Source organism: Stegostoma tigrinum, chromosome 16, assembly GCF_030684315.1.
Source record: "Stegostoma tigrinum isolate sSteTig4 chromosome 16, sSteTig4.hap1, whole genome shotgun sequence".
Classification (NCBI taxonomy): Eukaryota; Metazoa; Chordata; class Chondrichthyes; order Orectolobiformes; family Stegostomatidae; genus Stegostoma; species Stegostoma tigrinum.
Genome location: NC_081369.1, coordinates 65,728,108 through 65,748,706, shown reverse-complemented (window position 1 = coordinate 65,748,706; position 20,599 = coordinate 65,728,108). Strand labels below are relative to the sequence as shown.

At 46.2% G+C, this 20,599-nt stretch overlaps 1 protein-coding gene across 1 annotated transcript in view; it reads right to left on the bottom strand.

The window, feature by feature from the left end:
- Positions 1-20,599, bottom strand: part of pepd (peptidase D) — a 168,567-nt gene that overhangs the window by 65,396 nt on the left and 82,572 nt on the right. The gene's annotated exons all lie outside the window — the stretch shown is intronic.

Sequence of the window (20,599 nt, the reverse complement as noted above, 5' to 3'; positions counted from 1 at the left end):
TGCACCTCCCAGTCGCGAACCATTTCAACTCCTCCTCCCATTCCTTAGAAGGCATGTCCATCCTGGGCCTCCTGCAGTGCCACAATGATGCCAGCCGTAGGTTGCAGGAACCGCAACTCATATTCCGCCTGGGAACCCTGCAGCCCAATGGTATCAATGTGGACTTCACCAGCTTCAAAATCTCCCCTTCCCCTACTGCATCCCTAAACCAGCCCAGCTCATCCCCACCTCCCTAACCTGTTCTTCCTCTCACCTATCCCCTCCTCCCACCTCAAGCCGCACCTCCATTTCCTACCTACTAACCTCATCCCGCCTCTTTGACCTGTCCGTCTTCCCTGGACTGACCTATCCCCTCCCTACCTCCCCACCCATACTCTACCTTCTCCTCTATCCATCTTCGGTCCGCCTCCCCCTCTCTCCCTATTTATTTCAGAACCCTCTCCCCATCCTCCGTTTTCTGATGAAGGGTCTAGGCCCGAAACGTTAGCTTTTGTGCTCCTGAGATGCTGCTTGGCCTGCTGTGTTCATCCAGCCCCAGAATACGGAAATGTTTGTTTTTGACTGGTGCGGAAATGATGATCCGAATGGCCTTTTCTGCACTATAGATCTCTGTAACTCTATCAGAACAGCAGGGGGCTAACGCGGGAACTATATACAATGCTGGTTAGACAACAGTTTGAGTACTATGTCGAGTTCTGGTCACCTTCTTACAGGAAAGCTGTGATTACAATGGAGAGGTTGCAGAGGTGGTTTATGGAGATGTTGCCTACACTAGAGAATTTCACATTTTAGGAAAGATTGGATAGCTTAACGTCATTTTATAGAGTCACAGAGATGTATAACATGGAAATAGACCTTTTTGGTCCAACTCATCCACGTCAACTAGGTATCCTAAATAAATTCAGGCCCATTTGTCAGCATTTAGTCCATATCCCTCTAAACCCTTCCTATTTGTGCACCCATCCAGATGCTTTTTAAACATTGCAATTGTACCTGCCTCCACCAGTTGTAACTATATTTACCTCCACCACTTCCTCCAGCAGCAGACATGTGGTATCAGACTGGAGAGCTCTCCATTTCCATCATGTAAATGATGGGCTGAATAGTTTCGTTCTGTCATAGATTTTTTTTTGATTTCATTACCCTGCTTAACATTTCTCCCGCAAACAATATCACTAAAACAGGTGAACTGGCTAGTGAAGCCATCACAATTGGTTAAGTGGTAGAAAACTGTCAAATTGCTAATTCTGTTCCCTTTGATTTCCAGTAGTCAGTGAATTTTATATTTCAGCTGCTGACTGAAAGAGGTTATGTCTGTATAGAGTGATTCAGTGGAAGGACTGGAATAAAGAAGTAATTAGCCAACTGAACAATGGCCCACACTGTAACGTACTTAACCATCCGCAGAGAAGGCTTGAGTCACCTTCCACAGATTCTTAGCACACAGCTTTAAAAATACATCCAAATACAGGAGCTATTCCAATCCTTTAATTACTTAAACTGAACTTTACACTAACTTTGAGTCATGGCAGACAACAACCCATCACAGTACAACTGAATTAAAGGTAATGAAGAAATCTGTTCACATTGAAGCTAAAGATTCGATTGGAGGGCTATCTGGGAGTGCTTTGACAGCAAACACCACGGGTGCACACTTGTTAATTGCTTATCTCATTTCTGTTAACTTAGAAGCACAAAAAAGATAGGAGCAGGAACCCATACGGCCCTTCGAGCCTGCTCCGCTATTCACCATGATCATGGCTGATCATCCAACTCAATAGCCTAATCCTGCTTTCTCCCCATAACCTTTGATTCCATTTGCGCCAAGTGCTAGATATAGTCACCTCTTACATACGTTCAAATATTTTGGCATCAACTACTTCCTGCGATAATGAATTCTACAGGCTCACCACACTGTGGGTGTGGAAATGACTCCTCATCCCCATCCTAAATCGCCTACCCCAAATCCTCACACTGTGACCTCTGGTTCTAGACACAACACCCACCATCGGGAACATCCTTGCTGTATCTACCCTGTCCAGTTCTGTTGGAATTTTATAAGTCTCTCTGAGATCGCCCCTCAGTCATCTGAACTCTAGCTAAAACAATCCCAACCCAGTCAATCTCTCCTCAAACGTCAGTCCCGCCATCCCTGGAATCAGCCTGCTAAACCTTCGCTGCACTCCCAAGAGCAACAGCATCCTTCCTCAGAAAAGGAGATCAAAATTGCACACAATATACTAAGTGTGGCCTCACCAAGGCTCTGTATAACTGCAACAACACATCCGTGCTCCTGTGCTCAAAACCTTTTGCAACGGAGGCCAACATACCATTTGCCTTCTTTACTATCTTCATAGGAATCATCTTAACTGCCCTGCTTGCCCACAGAATAACGGCTGCTCATAAAATTTTTCCAAGTGAAATTTTGTGAAAGATGACGTGAATGCCTTTCCTCCATCAGGTTACTGATTATTCAGTAAGACAAAGGTCATTCACCACATAACAAAATCACTTCATTCAGTCAACTGTCACTTACGCTGTAAATGTACATAGTCACTGTTGATGCAGCAAAGTAAGGGTTACTGAATCTATAATTGAACCGAAGCTATTTATCCAGCAGGGTAAAGGTTTAAAAACCTCAAGAATACTAATTGTTCTTACTAAAATGCAGTCACCAAATCTAAACCTCCCACGATACACAAAACAATCAAATGGAGAATAACAATCCTGCAGACTAATTTCCAATGAATTCCAGATTGGTAATGAGAGGCTGTCAATCATCCTTTAAAAGATTCTGACCCTGGCAGCCATAATAATGACTGATATTCAATTAATCATGGCGGATTTAGCTTTATGCGATTTATGCATTCAATTAATTCTGTTCATCTATCAACAACATTCTTGCCTTGGCTCTAATAGATTGCTTCAATCACCAAACATCACAACTGGCAGCCGAAATGTCAAAATATCTTGGTAAGCTCTCCAGAACAGACAGTGATACCTTGACACGCACTCAAAGGCAGCAAATGAAATCAAACAGACCTATACTCAGCTGAAACACTGCACTCAGTTCTGGGCACCACATTTCATAAATAACGTCAACATCTTGGAAAGGATGCAAAGGCAATGTATTAGATTGGTACCAGGGAGGCAGGACTTCATCTACGTGAAGAGACGCTAGAATCTGGGTGCGTCCACATTTGAGAAAAGGAAAAGGAGAGACCTAATGGTGAATAATTACGATTAAGGAAATAAAGAAAAACTGCTTTCATAACGGAAGAGTCTGGTCAGCAACCAGCCAACATCAATTAAACTGAGATCTAAAAGCAGAAAATGCCAGAAATGTTCAGTGGGTCAGATAGCTTAAAGGGTGACAGAAAGAGTTCACAATTCAATTGCATGAGCTTTAAACATAAGTTCTCAATCTGAAACATGGACTCTTTTTCACGGTAGAAGTGTTGCCTGACCTACTGATTATTTCTCACATTTTTGTTTTGATTATATGATGGTCTTAGGCAGAGACACAAGCGAATGCTTTACGAACACTCAGCTGTGTGAAAGACAACACCGCAGAGAACATCACTCATCAAAAGAATAGTGTAAAAGTGCAAAACAACATGGAAGAGATATCTAACTGATAACTGTGCAAATCTGACAGCCATTTGATTGATGTTTTTTGCTCCCTTTGCAATCAGTAACAAGATAAAAGAATTGTTGCTGGATTTGGGTGGGGCGAATGCTGGTCAGGATAACTGTGCACTTTGCCATGGATCTTTAACATTCAACTGCGTAGGAAGAGAGCGTGAGGAATACTCTACTGTCTAACAATAGAAATTCCTGCGGTGCTGACCCTCCGACAGCGCCGCGCTGTCGGAGGGTCAGCGCCAAGGGAGCGCCGCGCTGTCGGAGGGTCAGCACCAAGGGAGCGCCGCGCTGTCGGAGGGTCAGCGCCAAGGGAGCGCCGCGCTGTCGGAGGGTCAGCGCCAAGGGAATTTCTATTGTTAGACAGTAGAGTATTCCTCACGCTCTCTTCCTACGCAGTTGAATGTTAAAGATCCATGGCAAAGTGCACAGTTATCCTGACCAGCATTCGCCCCACCCAAATCCAGCAACAATTCTTTTATCTTGTTACTGATTGCAAAGGGAGCAAAAAACATCAATCAAATGGCTGTCAGATTTGCACAGTTATCAGTTAGATATCTCTTCCACAGCCTCCAACCTCATTGTTCCCCAACCCCGCACGGCCCGTTTCTATCTCCTTCCCAAAATCCACAAACCTGCCTGCCCTGGTCGACCCATCGTCTCAGCCTGCTCCTGCCCCACCGAACTCATCTCCACCTATCTGGACTCCATTTTCTCCCCTTTGGTCCAGGAACTCCCCACCTATGTCCGTGACACCACCCACGCCCTCCACCTCCTCCAGGACTTCCAATTCCCTGGCCCCCAACACCTCATATTCACCATGGACGTCCAGTCCCTGTACACCTGCATTCCGCATGGAGATGGCCTCAAGGCCCTCCGCTTCTTCCTGTCCCGCAGGCCCGACCAGGCCCCCTCCACCGACACTCTCATCCGCCTAGCGGAACTCGTCCTCACACTCAACAACTTCTCTTTTGACTCCTCCCACTTCCTACAGACTAAGGGGGTGGCCATGGGCACCCGCATGGGCCCCAGCTATGCCTGCCTCTTTGTAGGTTACGTGGAACAGTCCATCTTCCGCACCTACACAGGCCCCAAACCCCACCTCTTCCTCCGGTACATTGATGACTGTATCGGCGCCGCCTCTTGCTCCCCAGAGGAGCTCGAACAGTTCATCCACTTCACCAACACCTTCCACCCCAACCTTCAGTTCACCTGGGCCATCTCCAGCACATCCCTCACCTTCCTGGACCTCTCAGTCTCCATCTCAGGCAACCAGCTTGTAACTGATGTCCATTTCAAGCCCACCGACTCCCACAGCTACCTAGAATACACCTCCTCCCACCCACCCTCCTGCAAAAATTCCATCCCCTATTCCCAATTCCTCCGCCTCCGCCGCATCTGCTCCCACGATAAGACATTCCACTCCCGCACATCCCAGATGTCCAAGTTCTTTAAGGACCGCAACTTCCCCCCCACGGTGATTGAGAACGCCCTTGACCGCGTCTCCCGCATTTCCCGCGACACATCCCTCACACCCCGCCCCCGCCACAACCGCCCCAAGAGGATCCCCCTCGTTCTCACACACCACCCTACCAACCTCCGGATACAACGCATTATCCTCCGACACTTCCGCCATTTACAATCCGACCCCACCACCCAAGACATTTTTCCATCCCCACCCCTGTCTGCTTTCCGGAGAGACCACTCTCTCCGTGACTCCCTTGTTCGCTCCACACTGCCCTCCAACCCCACCACACCCGGCATCTTCCCCTGCAACCGCAGGAAATGCTACACTTGTCCCCACACCTCCTCCCTCACCCCCATCCCAGGCCCCAAGATGACATTCCACATTAAGCAGAGGTTCACCTGCACATCTGCCAATGTGGTATACTGCATCCACTGTACCCGGTGCGGCTTCCTCTACATTGGGGAAACCAAGCGGAGGCTTGGGGACCACTTTGCAGAACACCTCCGCTCAGTTCGCAACAAACAACTGCACCTCCCAGTCGCAAACCATTTCCACTCCCCCTCCCATTCTCTTGATGACATGTCCATCATGGGCCTCCTGCACTGCCACAATGATGCCACCCGAAGGTTGCAGGAACAGCAACTCATATTCCGCCTGGGAACCCTGCAGCCATATGGTATCAATGTGGACTTCACCAGTTTCAAAATCTCCCCTTCCCCCACTGCATCCCTAAACCAGCCCAGTTCATCCCCTCCCCCCACTGCACCACACAACCAGCCCAGCTCTTCCCCCCCACCCACTGCATCCCAAAACCAGTCCAACCTGTCTCTGCCTCCCTAACCGGTTCTTCCTCTCACCCATCCCTTCCTCCCACCCCAAGCCGCACCCCCAGCTACCTACTAACCTCATCCCACCTCCTTGACCTGTCCGTCTTCCCTGGACTGACCTATCCCCTCCCTACCTCCCCACCTACACCTTCTCCACCTATCTTCTTTACTCTCCATCTTCGGTCCGCCTCCCCCTCTCTCCCTATTTATTCCAGTTCCCTCCCCCCATCCCCCTCTCTGATGAAGGGTCTAGGCCCGAAACGTCAGCTTTTGTGCTCCTGGGATGCTGCTTGGCCTGCTGTGTTCATCCAGCCTCACATTTTATTATCTTGGAATCTCCAGCATCTGCAGTTCCCATTATCTCAGATATCTCTTCCATGTTGTTTTGCACTTTTACACTATTCTTTTGATGAGTGATGTTCTCTGCGGTGTTGTCTTTCACACAGCTGAGTGTTCGTAAAGCATTCGCTTGTGTCTCTGCCTAAGACCATCATATAATCAAAACAAAAATGTGAGAAATAATCAGTAGGTCAGGCAACACTTCTACCGTGAAAAAGAGTCCATGTTTCAGATTGAGAACTTATGTTTAAAGCTCATGCAATTGAATTGTGAACTCTTTCTGTCACCCTTTAAGCTATCTGACCCACTGAACATTTCTGGCATTTTCTGCTTTTAGATCTCAGTTTAATTGATGTTGGCTGGTTGCTGACCAGACTCTTCCGTTATGAAAGCAGTTTTTCTTTATTTCCTTAATCGTAATTATTCACCATTAGGTCTCTCCTTTTCCTTTTCTCAAATGTGGACGCACCCAGATTCTAGCGTCTCTTCACGTAGATGAAGTCCTGCCTCCCTGGTACCAATCTAATACATTGCCTTTGCATCCTTTCCAAGATGTTGACGTTATTTATGAAATGTGGTGCCCAGAATTGAGTGCAGTGTTTCAGCTGAGTATAGGTCTGTTTGATTTCATTTGCTGCCTTTGAGTGCGTGTCAAGGTATCACTGTCTGTTCTGGAGAGCTTACCAAGATATTTTGACATTTCGGCTGCCAGTTGTGATGTTTGGTGATGCCACCATGCAGTCCTGCACGATAGTGCTCTCCTACAATTCATAATGTTGTCTTTGGAATGGGATTTGAATACACCATTCAACACACAGATGTGGGGGTTGTTTTATGTGCTAAACTGTTACAAAAAAGCAATTTAGATCCTCCAACGTCCGACATACTACAAGCAGAAAGTGAAAAAACATAAAATGTGGCTGCAGTCAAGCCAAGGGGATTTTCAAAATCTTTATAAAGAAGACATTCTTCCATCGTTCATCAAAGACTACGGCAGCTCAAGGTAACAACTAACTACCACCTTTTCCAGGGCAATAACTGCTGGCCCCAGATGGTGACACCCACATCCCTGAACAAATAAGAGGATGCGGAGCAGAAGGCCACTCAGCCCACTGATCCTGTCCCATCAGTTGGGAAAGCCATGTCTTATCTTCTAACAGAGTGCCATGCTCCTATCTTATCCTTGTATTATAATTCCTTTAGTATGCAAAATTGCACAGATGTTAGATGGAAACATACTGATGACACGGCCTCAACAGCTCCCTCAGGTGGAGCATTCCCAAGACACCACTGTATGAGTGAAGAAAATTGTCATTTTAGGACTAATTGGCCTACCCCTCATCCAGAGATAACAACGTTAGCTTTTCCCTCAAACCAGGGAAACAGTTCTCAGTATTTATTCTGTTGTTACTCTAATACTACTTGTTCTTCTCAACTCCAGAGATTATAAGATTATTATACACAAACTCTCTTTAAAAGGAAAGCCCAATCATCTCAAGAGTCAGCAAAGGGGAAGCTTCACTAACCCCTGATCCATAACTCAGTAACCCAAAAGGTGTGCACAGCACCCCAGGAGTGATTGCTTTCAAAACCTACACAACTGTAGCAAATAAAAACGAATTTTGACTTCAAGTCCAAACCCTTGCCTCCTCAATTGCTAGCTTCACCTGAGTACCAAGCTTGTGCTTCATGCATAAGGACATAAGATGATATAAACATTAGAAAATGGAGGGGTAGGCCTTGTGGACCCTCAATCCTGCCTGTCATTCCACAAGATCATGGCTGATCTGTGACTGACCTCAGCACCTCTTCAGTGCAGCTCAACGCGGCCTTTAACTCGATGATCTTTCAAAAATCCAACCACCTCTAAATATTTTCAGTGACCTTGTCTCCACAACTCTGGAGGTACAGAATTCCATGCATTCTCTATCCTCAGAGGAAAAATTACCTTCATATCCGAGTGCTCCCTATTCTGTAACTCTATTCCATAGCTCGAGATTCCCCAACTTGTGGAAAGATCTTAACATTGACCCTGTCAAATCTCATCAAAAATTAGTATGTTCCAAACAAAACAGATCACCTCTCATTCATCTAAACATTGATGAGTAAAGGCCTAACCTGGTTAGCTGTTTGCAATTGGTCAACACCTTCAGCCCAGGAATCAGCCTCATCAATTTCTTTCCAACTGCCTCCAGTGGCAGTATATTCTTTCTAAAATACATAATAATCCAAGTGCCAGTACACAGTACATCCTGTAAAGTTGTAACAAGAGTTCTCTACTTCTAAATACCAAACCTCGAGTAAGAAAGGCCAAAATTCCATTGTTGTCTTAATTAGTTGCTGCACTTGCATTGTCATTTTTTGTTCCACACACGAGAACACCCTGATCCCTCTGCATTGCATATTTTTGGCATCTCACTTTATCTTACACCATCTGTCAAATTTTTGCCTGTACTTAACTTCTATTTCCTTGCAAATTCTTGATTCCTCATCACAACATGCCCTCTCACCATTGCATCAGCAGCAAAACTGGATACATTATACTTTGTCCTCTCTTCCTGGTCGTGATTGTAAGTGGTAAATAAACACGGGACGACTGACCTCTCTGACCTCATTTGTTACATCTTTCAAATCTGAAAAAGACCCATAATCCTGATTCTGCCTACGCATGTTAACCAATCTTCAATTGTCTCCAGTACCCTGAGCTCCTATCTTGCACAACAAACCTTTATGTGGCACCTTTTCAAACACCTTCTCGAAATCCGATGACACTACAACTACTAGTTCCCTTTTTTATAATCAACTCTGCTTGTTATATCTTCAGAGAACACTAGCAAATTAGTCAAACATGATTTCTCTTGCACACAGCGAGTCAACTCTGACAGTATAAAGCTTTTTCAAAGAGCCTAATCTTCCTTAATAATGGACTCTAGCGCTTTCTCAAATAAATTTGTTAGGCTAACTAATTGCTGTTTTCTGTCTCTCTCCCTTTGTGAATGGAGGTATTACATTATGATTCCCCAATCCACTGGAACTCTCCTGTGTTCCAGTATATCCTGGAATATTTTGACCAATGCCTCCACCATCTCTGCGACCACTTGCTTTAAAACCCTCGGATGTAGGCAGTCAGCCTTTAGTTCCATTAGTTTGTCAAGTACGTTGTGTCCCTCGTAATAGGGACTGTTCCAAGATCTCTCCTGTCATTAGCACCTCGATTAGATATTATCTTTGGGATGTTTCTAAATGCGAAGTATTAATTTACACAATCTGCCATACTCCTGTTATTAATTCCCTGACATCACCTCCATCCAACAGTTGCTTTAGCTATTCTCTCTTTTTAAGATGCAAGCACTTCGACAGGTAAGAAACATCAAAACAATTTTTCGATAACTAAAAGTCTAAGAAGGAGAAAATTGGTTATCAACTGTTGTGACTTAAAAGAAAATTTCTAATTCTCTAGCTTGCCACTATTTTTTGCCACATTATATTATCTGGACACTCTCCTTGATCACCTTTATTAAACACAGGGGGATTTCTCAATTCCCTTCTCAGTGAGTCCTTTTTCACCAGGATAAATTTTTCTGGAGAGTTATGGTATATCCGCTTAAATGTCTGACACTGGCTTTCCCCTTATTAGACAATTCTTTCTTCACACTTTTGTAATTGGCCCGACTGAAGTTGAGGACCTTGGTTTGTGATCAGAGTTATATTCCCTGAAACTTAATTAGAAATTCTATTTTACAGATAGTTGTTGATTTATATGAACATCGGACTTACAAGCGCACGTACTTACAAACAAGAGCTGATATTAATATTAATTTTAAAGATCTGATATGGAAATGTGTACTGATACTAGTGAACGGCTATTTTATATTGTACTGTGTTCCAACTTGCATACAAATCAAATACATTTCCAAAAAGAATCAATTCATACTCCGGGGACTGTCTGTACTGTGATCGTTATACCCCGCAGGATCCTTAACTGCAAGACCTCTTACTAATCCTCTATCATTATACATTACTCTTTCTAAATTAGGTGTGGAGCTGGATGAACACAGCAGGCCAAGCAGCATCAGAGGAGCAGGAAAGCTGACATTTCAGGCCTAGACCTTTTGTCAGAAATGGGGGAGGGAAAGGGGTATCTGAAATGAATGGGGGGGGGGGGGGTGCGGGGAGGTGGATAGAAGATGGTTCAAGGAAAAGATAGGTGGAGAGAAGTCAGCCTGGTCAAAGAGGCAGGGATGGAGCCAGTAAAGGTGAATGTAGGTGGGGAGTTAGGGAGGAGATAGGTCAGTCCAGGCAGGATGGACAGATCAAGGGAGCAGGATGATGTTAGTAGGTAGAAGATGGGGATGGAGCTTGAGGTGGGAGGATGTGAGGACGAGCTGGGCTGGTTTTGGGATGCAGTACGGGAAGGGGAGATTTTGAAGCTGGTGAAGTCCACATTGATACCATTGGGCTGCAGGGTTCCCAAGCGGAATATGAGTTGCTGTTCCTGCAACCTTCGGGCGGCATCATTGTGGCACTGTAGAAGGCCCATGATGGACATGTCATCTAAAGCATGGGAGGGGGAGTTGAAATGGTTCGCAACTGGGAGGTGCAGTTGTTTATTGCGAACTGAGCGGAGGTGTTCTGCAAAGCGGTCCCCAAGCCTCCGCTTGGTTTCCCCAATGTAGAGGTAGCCACACCGGGTACAGTGGATGCAGTATACCACATTGGCAGATGTGCAGGTAAACATCTATTTGATGTGGAAAGTCTTCTTGTGGCCTGGGATAGGGGCGAGGGAGGGGGTGTGGGGGCAAGTGTAGCACTTCCTGCGGTTGCAGGGAAATGTGCTGGGTGAGGTGGGGCTGGAGGGGAGTGTGGAGCGGACAAGGGAGTCATGGAGAGAGTGGTCTTTCCAGAAAGCAGACAAGGGTGGGGAGGAAAAAATGTCTTTGTTGGTGGGGTCAGATTGCAGATGGCGGAAGTGTCAGTGAATGATGCGTTGGATCCGGAGGTTGATTGGGTGGTACGTGATGACAAGGGGTATTCTGTTTTGGTTGTTATTGCAGGGAGGGGGTGTGAGGGATGAGTTGCGGGAAATGCAGGAGACATGGTCAAGGGCGTTCTCGACCACTGCGGGGGGAGGAGGTTGCAGACCTTGAAAAACCCTCTGTCTGTTGGAAGTGGGAGGAATTGAAAGAGAAGTTGTTGAGGGTGAGGATGAGTCCAGCTAAGCGGACGAGGGTGTCAGTGGAGGACGCAGTGGTAGTATGGCGCACTGACCTCTACATCGCCGAGGCTAGACACCAACTCTCCGACACCACCTCCTACCGCCCCCTTGATCGTGACCCCACCCCCAACCACCACTTCATCACCTCAGGTGACCTCCCACCCACAGCCTCCAACCTCATCATTCCCCAACCCCGCACTGCTCACTTCTATCCCCTTCCCACAATCCACAAACCTGGCTGCCCTGGTCGATCTATTGTCTCTGCCTGCTCCTGCCCCACTGAACTCATCTCCACCTATCTGGACTCCATTTTCTCCCCCTTGGCCCAGGAACTCCCTACCTATGTCCATGACACAACCCACGCCCTCCACCTCCTCCAGAACTTCCAATTCCCCAGTCCCCAACACCTCATCTTTACCATGGACGTCCACTCCCTATACACCTGCATTCCCCATACAGGTGGCCTAAAAGCCCTCCGCTTCTTCTTGTCCCGCAGGCCTGACCAGTCCCCCTCCACCGACACCCTCATCTGCCTAGCCAAATTCCTCCTCACCCTCAAAAACTTCTCTTTCAACTCCTCCCACTTCCTACAAAGGGGGTGGGCATGGACCCATGTACCCACATGGACCCAAGCTATGCCTGCCTCTATGTAGCTCACGTGGAACAATCCCTCTTCTGTACCTACACTGGCCCTAAACCCCATCTCTTTTCTCCTTTACATCGATGGCTGTATCGGCGCTGCCTCATGCTCCCACAAGGAGCTCGAACAGTTCATCCACTTCACCAACACCTTCCACGCCAACCTTAAATTCACCTGGACCATCTCTAATACCTCTCTATCCTTCCTGTGCCCAGCTGTCTCCATCTCAGGCAACCACCTAGAAACCGATATCCATTTTAAGCCCACTGACTCCCACAGCTACCTCGAATACACCTCCTCCCACCCACCTCCCTGCAAAAATGCCATCCTCTATTCCCAATTCCTTTGCCTCTGCCGCATCTGCTCCCAGGATGAAGCATTCCACTCCCACACATCTCAGATGCCCTCGTTTTTCAAGGTCTGCAACTTCCCTCTCTCTGTGGTTGAGAATGCCCGCGATCGTGTCTCCAGCATTTCCCGCAACTCATTCCTCACACCCCTCCCTGCAATAATAACCAAAACAGAATCCCCCTGGTCCTCACATACCATCCCACCAATCTCTGGATCCAACACATCATCCTCCGACACTTTTGCCATCTGCCAAAGACATTTTTCCATCCCCACCCTTATCTACTTTCCGGAGGGACCACACTCTCCGTGAGTCCCTTGTCCGCTCCACACTCCCCTCCAGCCCCACCTCACCCGGCACTTTTCCCTGTAACCGCAGCAAGTGCTACAGCTGCCCCTACACCTCCTCCCTCACCCCATCCCAGGCCCCAAGACGACTTTCCACATCAAGCGGATGTTCACCTGCACATCTGCTAATGTGGTATATATTGTATCCACTGTTCCCGTTGTGGCCTCCTCTACATTGGGGTAGCCAAGCAGAGGCTTGGGGACCGCTTTGCAGAACACCTATGCTCGGTTCACACTGAACAACGGCACCTCCAGTCGTGAACCATTTCAACTCCCACTCCCCTTCCTCACACTATATGTCTATCCTGAAACTCCCGCAGTGCCACAATGATGCCAACCAAGGTTGCAGGAACAGCAACTCATATTCTGCTTGGGAACCCTGCAGCCTAATGGTATCAATGTGGACTTCACAAGCTTCAAAATCTCCCTTCCCCTACTGCATCCCAAAACCAGCCCAGCTTATCCCCACCTCCCTAACCTGGCCTTCCTCCCACCCATACCGTCCTCCCACCTCAGGCCCCACTCCCATCTCCTACCTATAATCTCATCCCAGCCCCTTGACCTGTCCGTCCTCCCTGGGCTGACCTATCTCCCATCTCCCCACCTACACTCACCTTTACTGGCTCCATCCCCGTCTCTTTGAACAGTCTGTCTTCTCTCCGCCTACCTTCTCCACTATCCATCGTCGATCCGCCTCCCCCTCTCTCACTATTTATTTCAGAAGCCCCTTCCCCTCCCCCATTTCTGACGAAGGGTCTATGCCCAAAATGTCAGCTTTCCTGCTCCTAAGATGCTGCTTGGCCTGCTGTGTTCATCCAGCTCTACACCTTCAGATTCTCCAGCATCTGCAGTTCCTACTATCTCTAGTTCTAAATTAGCCTGTTTCTGACTAGAATGTGTCACGTACTGCTCTAAGAAATAACCCCTGACACAGCTTATAAATTCATTTTCCATGTCAACCTTGCCCTTCTGATTTGTCGACTTAACATGCAGATTACAACCACACATGACAATTATGGTGCCCTTCTACATCTTCAATCTGATTTATACTTTGCCTTAAATTCTTTGAAGAGGTAACAAACATGTTGACCAGGGAAACCCAGTGGATGTTATCTATTTAGACTTCCAAAAAGCCTTTGATACAGTGACTCACAGGAGGCTGCTGAGCAAGGGGAGGGCCCATGGTGTTCGAGGTGAGCTACTGGCTTGGATTGAGGATTGGCTGTCCGACAGAAGGCAGAGAGTTGGGATAAAAGGCTCTTTTTCGGAAAGGCAACCGGTGACGAGCGGTGTCCCACAGGGTTCAGTGTTGGGGCCGCAGCTGTTCACCTTATACATTAATGATCTGGATGAAGGGACTGGGGGCATTCCGGCGAAGTTTGCTGATGATACAAAGATAGGTGGACAGGCAGGTAGTACTGAAGAGGTGGGGAAGCTGCAGAAAGATTTAGACAGTTTAGGAGAGTGGTCCAGGAAATGGCTGATGAAATTCAATGTGAGTAAATGTGAGGTTATGCTCTTTGGAAAAAAATATACAGGCATGGACTATTTTCTAAACGGTGAGAAAATTCGCAAATCAGAAGTGCAGGGGATCTGGGAGTGTTGGTCCAGGATTCTCTAAAGGTTAACTTGCAGGTAGAGTCCATAATTAAGAAAGCGAATGTAACGTTGACGTTTATCTCAAGAGGGTTGGAATATAAAAGCAGTGATGTCCTTCTGAGGCTTTATAAGGCTCTAGTTAGGCCCCATTTAGAATACTGTGTCCAATTTTGGGCCCCACACCTCAGGAAGGACATACTAGCCCTGGAGCGTGTCCAGCGGAGATTCACGCGGATGATCCCTGGAATGGTAGGTTTAATGTATGATGAATGATAAGGATCCTGGGATTGTACTCATTAGAGTTTAGAAGGTTGAGGGGAGATCTAATAGAAACTTAGAAGATAATGTATGGTTTAGAAGGGGTGGACGCTAGGAAGTTGTTTCCGTTAGGCGGGGAGACTAGGACCCATGGGCACAGCCTTAAAATTAGAGGGGGTAAATTTAAAACTGAAATGATACGACATTTCTTCAGCCAGAGAGTGGTGGGCTTGTGGAATTCATTGCCGCAGAGTGCAGTGGAGGCCGGGATGTTGGAGGCCTTCAAGGCAGAGATCGACAAATTCTTGATCTCAAAAGGAATCAAGGGCTAAGGGGAGAGTGCAGGGAAGTGGTGTCGAAATGCCCAGGCATGATTTAAATGGCGGCGTGGACTTGATGGGCCAAATAGCCTTACTTCCACTCCTATGTCCGTGACCCACTATCACTCGTATCCTTACATACAGATGAGGAAGGACACCATTTTGATTGGGACAACACATCCATTCTAGGACAAGTCAAACAGAGACATGCACGAGAATTCCTAGAAGCATGGCATTCCAACCAGAATTCCATCAACAAACACATTGGCTCCAAATCAATCTACCATCCTCTGAGAAAAAGAACAGGAAATGACATCACCAACCCAAGGAAACCTAAACAGATAAATAGAAAGCAGGACATAACACCAGCGCTTTGTCGGAGGTTCACTGATGATGTTCCCTAGAATGGTGACGAAATGTCTGAAAACTAACCTTCCAGCTCAGCGAACAAACTCACATCCAGAACCTCAACCTGAGCTACAAATCTTCTCAAAACTCGCTGGTCTTACAGTGAGGCAACTCTTGGAGGACCTATAGTTCACTCCCAACCATGGCTTCTTTCCCTTGCTATTCCTTATTTCTTCCCAATCAGATCTGGTATTGCACCTATTTCACTATTCATCACACCCTCATACCTGCCTTTAGTAAGAAAGCTACCCTACTGCCTTGGCCTTTCTGCTAATCTTCTGAAATATTGAATGCCCAGTCTTAGAATCACAGAATCACCAGTGTGGAAACAGGCCCTTCAGCCCGACAAGTCCACATCGTCATTCCGAAGAACATCCGACCCTAACTCATTCCCCAACCCCTGTATTTCCCCATGTATAACCCAAACACCCCTGAACACTAAGGGGAATTTAGCATGGCCAATCCACCTAGCCTACACATCCATTGACTGTGGGAGGAAACCGGAGCACCCGGAGGAAACCCACACAGACACGGGGAGAATGTGCAAACTCCACACAGACAGTCACCCGAGGGTTGAACTGAACTCAGGTCCCTGGTGCCGTGAGGCTGCAGTGCTAACCACTGAGCCACCGTGCTGCCTCAAAACAGCAGCAGAAGATTAGGATGATTTAGCAGAAAGCAAGGTTTGCTGACGTGAACAGCAAGCAAGGTAGCTCTGTCCACAGCAATCCCGAAACCTGTCGCTTTAACAAATGGATCACCACTGTTGCTGCCTGGTTTCCAACCAGGGGCTTTTCATGACTTAAGCGAGTGTGATAACCATTACACTACAGAAACACCATGACTCCTTAATAGCTATCTCCAATCATTCAAAAAATTAGTTCCAGTTTATGTCAATCATCTATCTTGTTATCTGAATGGATGCTGCATTTGTAAGGAGCTTTAAGCTTTGACATTTTCACTGTCATTCTGCTGCACTGCCACCTGTCACATTTTGACTACCATTTGCTTTTTCATACCCTGAACGGTTGTGCTCTCTCATTTCTTTAATGGGAACCTCCTTCCACTAACTAATCTACAAGCCTATCAACAAACCTTGATCACAGTATGGTTGAAATGAAGCCTGCCCCAACAGAACTCTCCTTCACTAAGACTGGTGCCTGGGCCCCATCAACACATTTCTCCTACAATTTTATCTATCCAACATCAATTCACACATGACTTGGGTTGTAATCTGGGAGATTATTACTGGAGTGGTTTGTGTGGGAGTTTGCAAGTTCTCCACACATCTGTGTGGCTTTCCCTTGGGTGCTCCCATTTCCTCCCACAAATCAAAGATACAGGGAGGTAGGTGAATTGGCCATGTGAAATAGTTCATACTGTCCATGGATATGCAGGCAAGGTGGGTTAGCCATGGTAACTCTGGTTACTGGGATAGGGTTTGGGTTTGGGTTTTGGGTGGGATCCTCTTCGGAGGGTTGATACAGACTCTATGGGCTGAACAGACTGTTTCCGCACTATAGGGAATTCTACGATTCTATGAATACTACTGCAGTAAAGCAATATACATGAATGCACTCTTAACCATAACGCAGCTCTCCTGGATATCTCTACAGCTAAACTATCCCATCCTCCGCAATAGCAAACCCTTCCTACCAGCAGCAACACACGCCCAACCAAAGCCTCTGCACAATCACAATAAGACTGCAAAAATTCTGTCGGTAGGCATCACCCTCTCCATAGCTGCATTAAGCAGGCTGGTGTGCAATTTGTGGGCATGTCCCTCTGGACCAACATTTAAAACACTCACCATCTCACCATTATCACACTGTTGTTTGTCAGAATGTGCCGGGTACAAACTGGTCATTATGTTTCTTACATCACTAGTGACAAACTTCCAAAAAGTACTTTGTTTACTGTAAAAATGCTTTGAAATGTGCCAAGGTCACCAAAGATGCTTTAAAAACGCAATTTCTTCGTGCCCTCCTTTTGCTGACATGCAGACCTCCTGGGCTGTAAAGGGAACTAAATGGATATCAGAAGTGACATGAGTAACACAGAAAGTGATGTCTCAGGGGAACATTGTCATTCAATTCTCTTGTGACTAACCTCTCACAGTTACTTCCTCCTAATTATTTCAGCAGTCAACAAATAATTGAGAATTCAACAGAGCTGAAAGGCTGCAAACAAGAGAACTGAGCAGAGGCAGTCTCTGTGAACTAGCTCTGGTGGGAGTAGATACAGTTTCTATTAAAGGAACACAGCAACTAAGCCGCTGCAATCCACTCTCCCATCTCAATCCTTTCCCAGTCAGCTACGAGAACTAACTTTCCCATCCACAGGAGTAATGTTGATTGAAGGATAAACATTGGCTAGGAGCCTGGAGATACCCCCTCCGTGTTCTTTTTCAGAACAATGCCTTAGGGATTTTTACATCCCTCAAGTGGGGCCGTTGAGGCTTCTGTTTAAAGTCTCACCCAGAAGCCTGTATCTCCCCAGTACCATACTGAGCAGATTTGTCTAAAGCTATGGGCTTCAGTCACAGGAGTCAGTTTTGAACTCAAGATCAAAGAGACAGCCTGTGTTAAACCACAGCTGACACTTGCCCTGACTCCTGGGTTTCTACTTCTGAAAGATTACAACATTGCATTCAAGCATCAGATTTTCACAGGACTTCAAACTAAATCTCTTCGTAGCCAAAGGTCGCAAGTTCACCCAGGAAGGATAAGAATATAAGAACCAGGAGCAGGAGAGGGCCATCTCCGTTGCCACTCCATAAGACCGTGGGGCCACTGTTGATTTACATAAATGACAGTGATTTGGATAAAAATATAGGAGACATGGGCAGATTGTGGATGACACTGTCCACTATAGCACCAATTTTGGGGTCATTCACAAACTACCCGTGTCGTCTATATTTTTATTCAACTCATTTACATAAATGACAATCAAGACCCCAGGGTGGGAGATCTAAAGTGAGAGGGGAAAGATTTAAAACAGACCTAAGGGGCAACGTTTTTACACAGAGGGTGCTGCAGGTATGGAATGAGCTGGCAGAGGAAGTGCTACATGCAGGTACAAACACAACATTTCAAAGACATTGGGCAGGTACGTGGATAGAAACTTTCAGAGGCCAAATGCAGGCAAACGGGGCTAGTTCAGTTTAGCAAACCCAGATGGCATGTACGAATTGGGCTGAAGAGACTGCTTCTGTGCTACATGACTCTATGACTGTATTATGCTGTCCGAGTTTTGAGAAGATTTGTAGCTCAGGTTGAGGTTCTGGATGTGAGTTTGCTCGCTGAGCTGGAAGGTTCGTTTTCAGACGTTTCGTCACCATTCTTGGTAACATCATCAGTGAGCCTCCGACGAAGCGCTGGTGTTATGTCCCGTTTTCTATTTATCTGGTTAGGTTTCCTTGGGTTGGTGATGTCATTTCCTGTTCTTTTTCTCAGGGGATGGTAGATTGGCTCCAAATCAATGTGTTTGTTGATGGAATTCCGGTTGGAATGCCATGCTTCTAGGAATTCTCGTCCGTGTCTCTGTTTGGCTTGTCCTAGGATGGATGTGTTGTCCCAATCAAAGTGGTGTCCTTCCTCATCTGTATGTAAGGATACGAGTGATAGTGGGTCATGTCGTTTTGTGGCTAGTTGATGTTCATGTATCCTGGTGGCTGGCTTTCTGCCAGTTTGTCCAATGTAGTGTTTGTCACAGTTCTTGCAAGGTATTTTGTAGATGATGTTCGTTTTATTTGTTGTCTGTATGGGGTCTTTTAAGTTCATTAGCTGCTGTTTTAGTGTGTTGGTGGGTTTGTGGGCTACCCTGATGCCAAGAGGTCCGAGTAGTCTGGCAGTCATTTCGGAAATGTCTTTGATGTAGGGGAGAGTGGTTATGGTTTCTGGGCCCGTTTTTGCTGTCCTTTATCTCTCTAATTGTCCATGATTGTTCTTTTCTGTGAAGTGGAGCTTTCCCCTCACAGGGATATACTTATATTGCATTAAATGCTTCTTTAAACATCCTGTTCTGTTCTTCAGTTGTTTTACCCACGAGCAGATTTTCCCAGGTTGCTGTGGACAATCTGTCTCATTAAAGTCAGCCTTACCTAAATCTAAAACTCTCGCAGCCGATTCCTGCTTTTCACTTTCAAAAGCTACATTGATCTTCATCATGAGGGACTGAATGTTGACCACAGCCAGTCTTCAGGAGAGAAAACGAAAAAAAAACAGGAACTTATCCAGTGTTCCTAATCATCTCCCTTATGAATCCCAGTATGAAGTGTTAAAGGAAACCATCAACATTGAGGGCATTATTACACAGCCAGATGTGCAGCACAAAGCAGCAGTCACCCCATTAATGGTGAAGCAACCGGCTCCAATCAGCATCTTGTTTCGAGGATGTGAGGAGGGTGATAGGGAATGAAAGCATCTGTGCTGTTATTCTAACTGTTCTGGCTTTTATTTAGCAAGTAACTCATTAGCAAACAAGTCACGTCTATTGTCAACAAGTAGAACAAAGAAAAACCTAAGTATGCTAGGAAACTGGATATCAGAATTGAAAAGCAGCACTCATTAATCAAAAACACACAGCACAAGGAATACTGAACAGGGTTTCTGCTCAGTCCATTACAAGATCATGAAAACAGCAATGAGGTACAGAACCAGATCTCGTGAAAAGGGTTGAAGAATTAATAATGCTCAGGCCACGAGGGAGAACTCCTCTGCTCTTCCTAAAGAGTGGTGCAGGATGCGCCATGTACAACTGAACAGATGGCCGATTGGTTTATTGTCTTTTTACAAATAATGCCATCCTCCATCAGTGCAGCATCTCCTGCATACAGTAGTATAAGTGTTGGACTAGATTGGAGCAGTTTCACAACCTTTTAATGCAGAGGCAACCGCCCCACTTGACACATCAGGGGGAAAGGTTTACAGAGGGAGGAGTGCACTGTGGGAGGGTAAATGGGGAGTCAACTTGGATAGGGGGAGGATAAGATGAACGCGCAGTAGAAATCTGATCTCAATTTACACAATATTTGCACCAAAGCCTTTTCTCATGAACATATAGAGTAATAAAGACGTACAGCATGGAAACAGACCCTTCAGTAAAACTTGTCCATGCCGACCTGACATCCTAAACTAATCCAATCCCATTTGCCAGCATTTGGCCCATATCTAAACATATCAATAT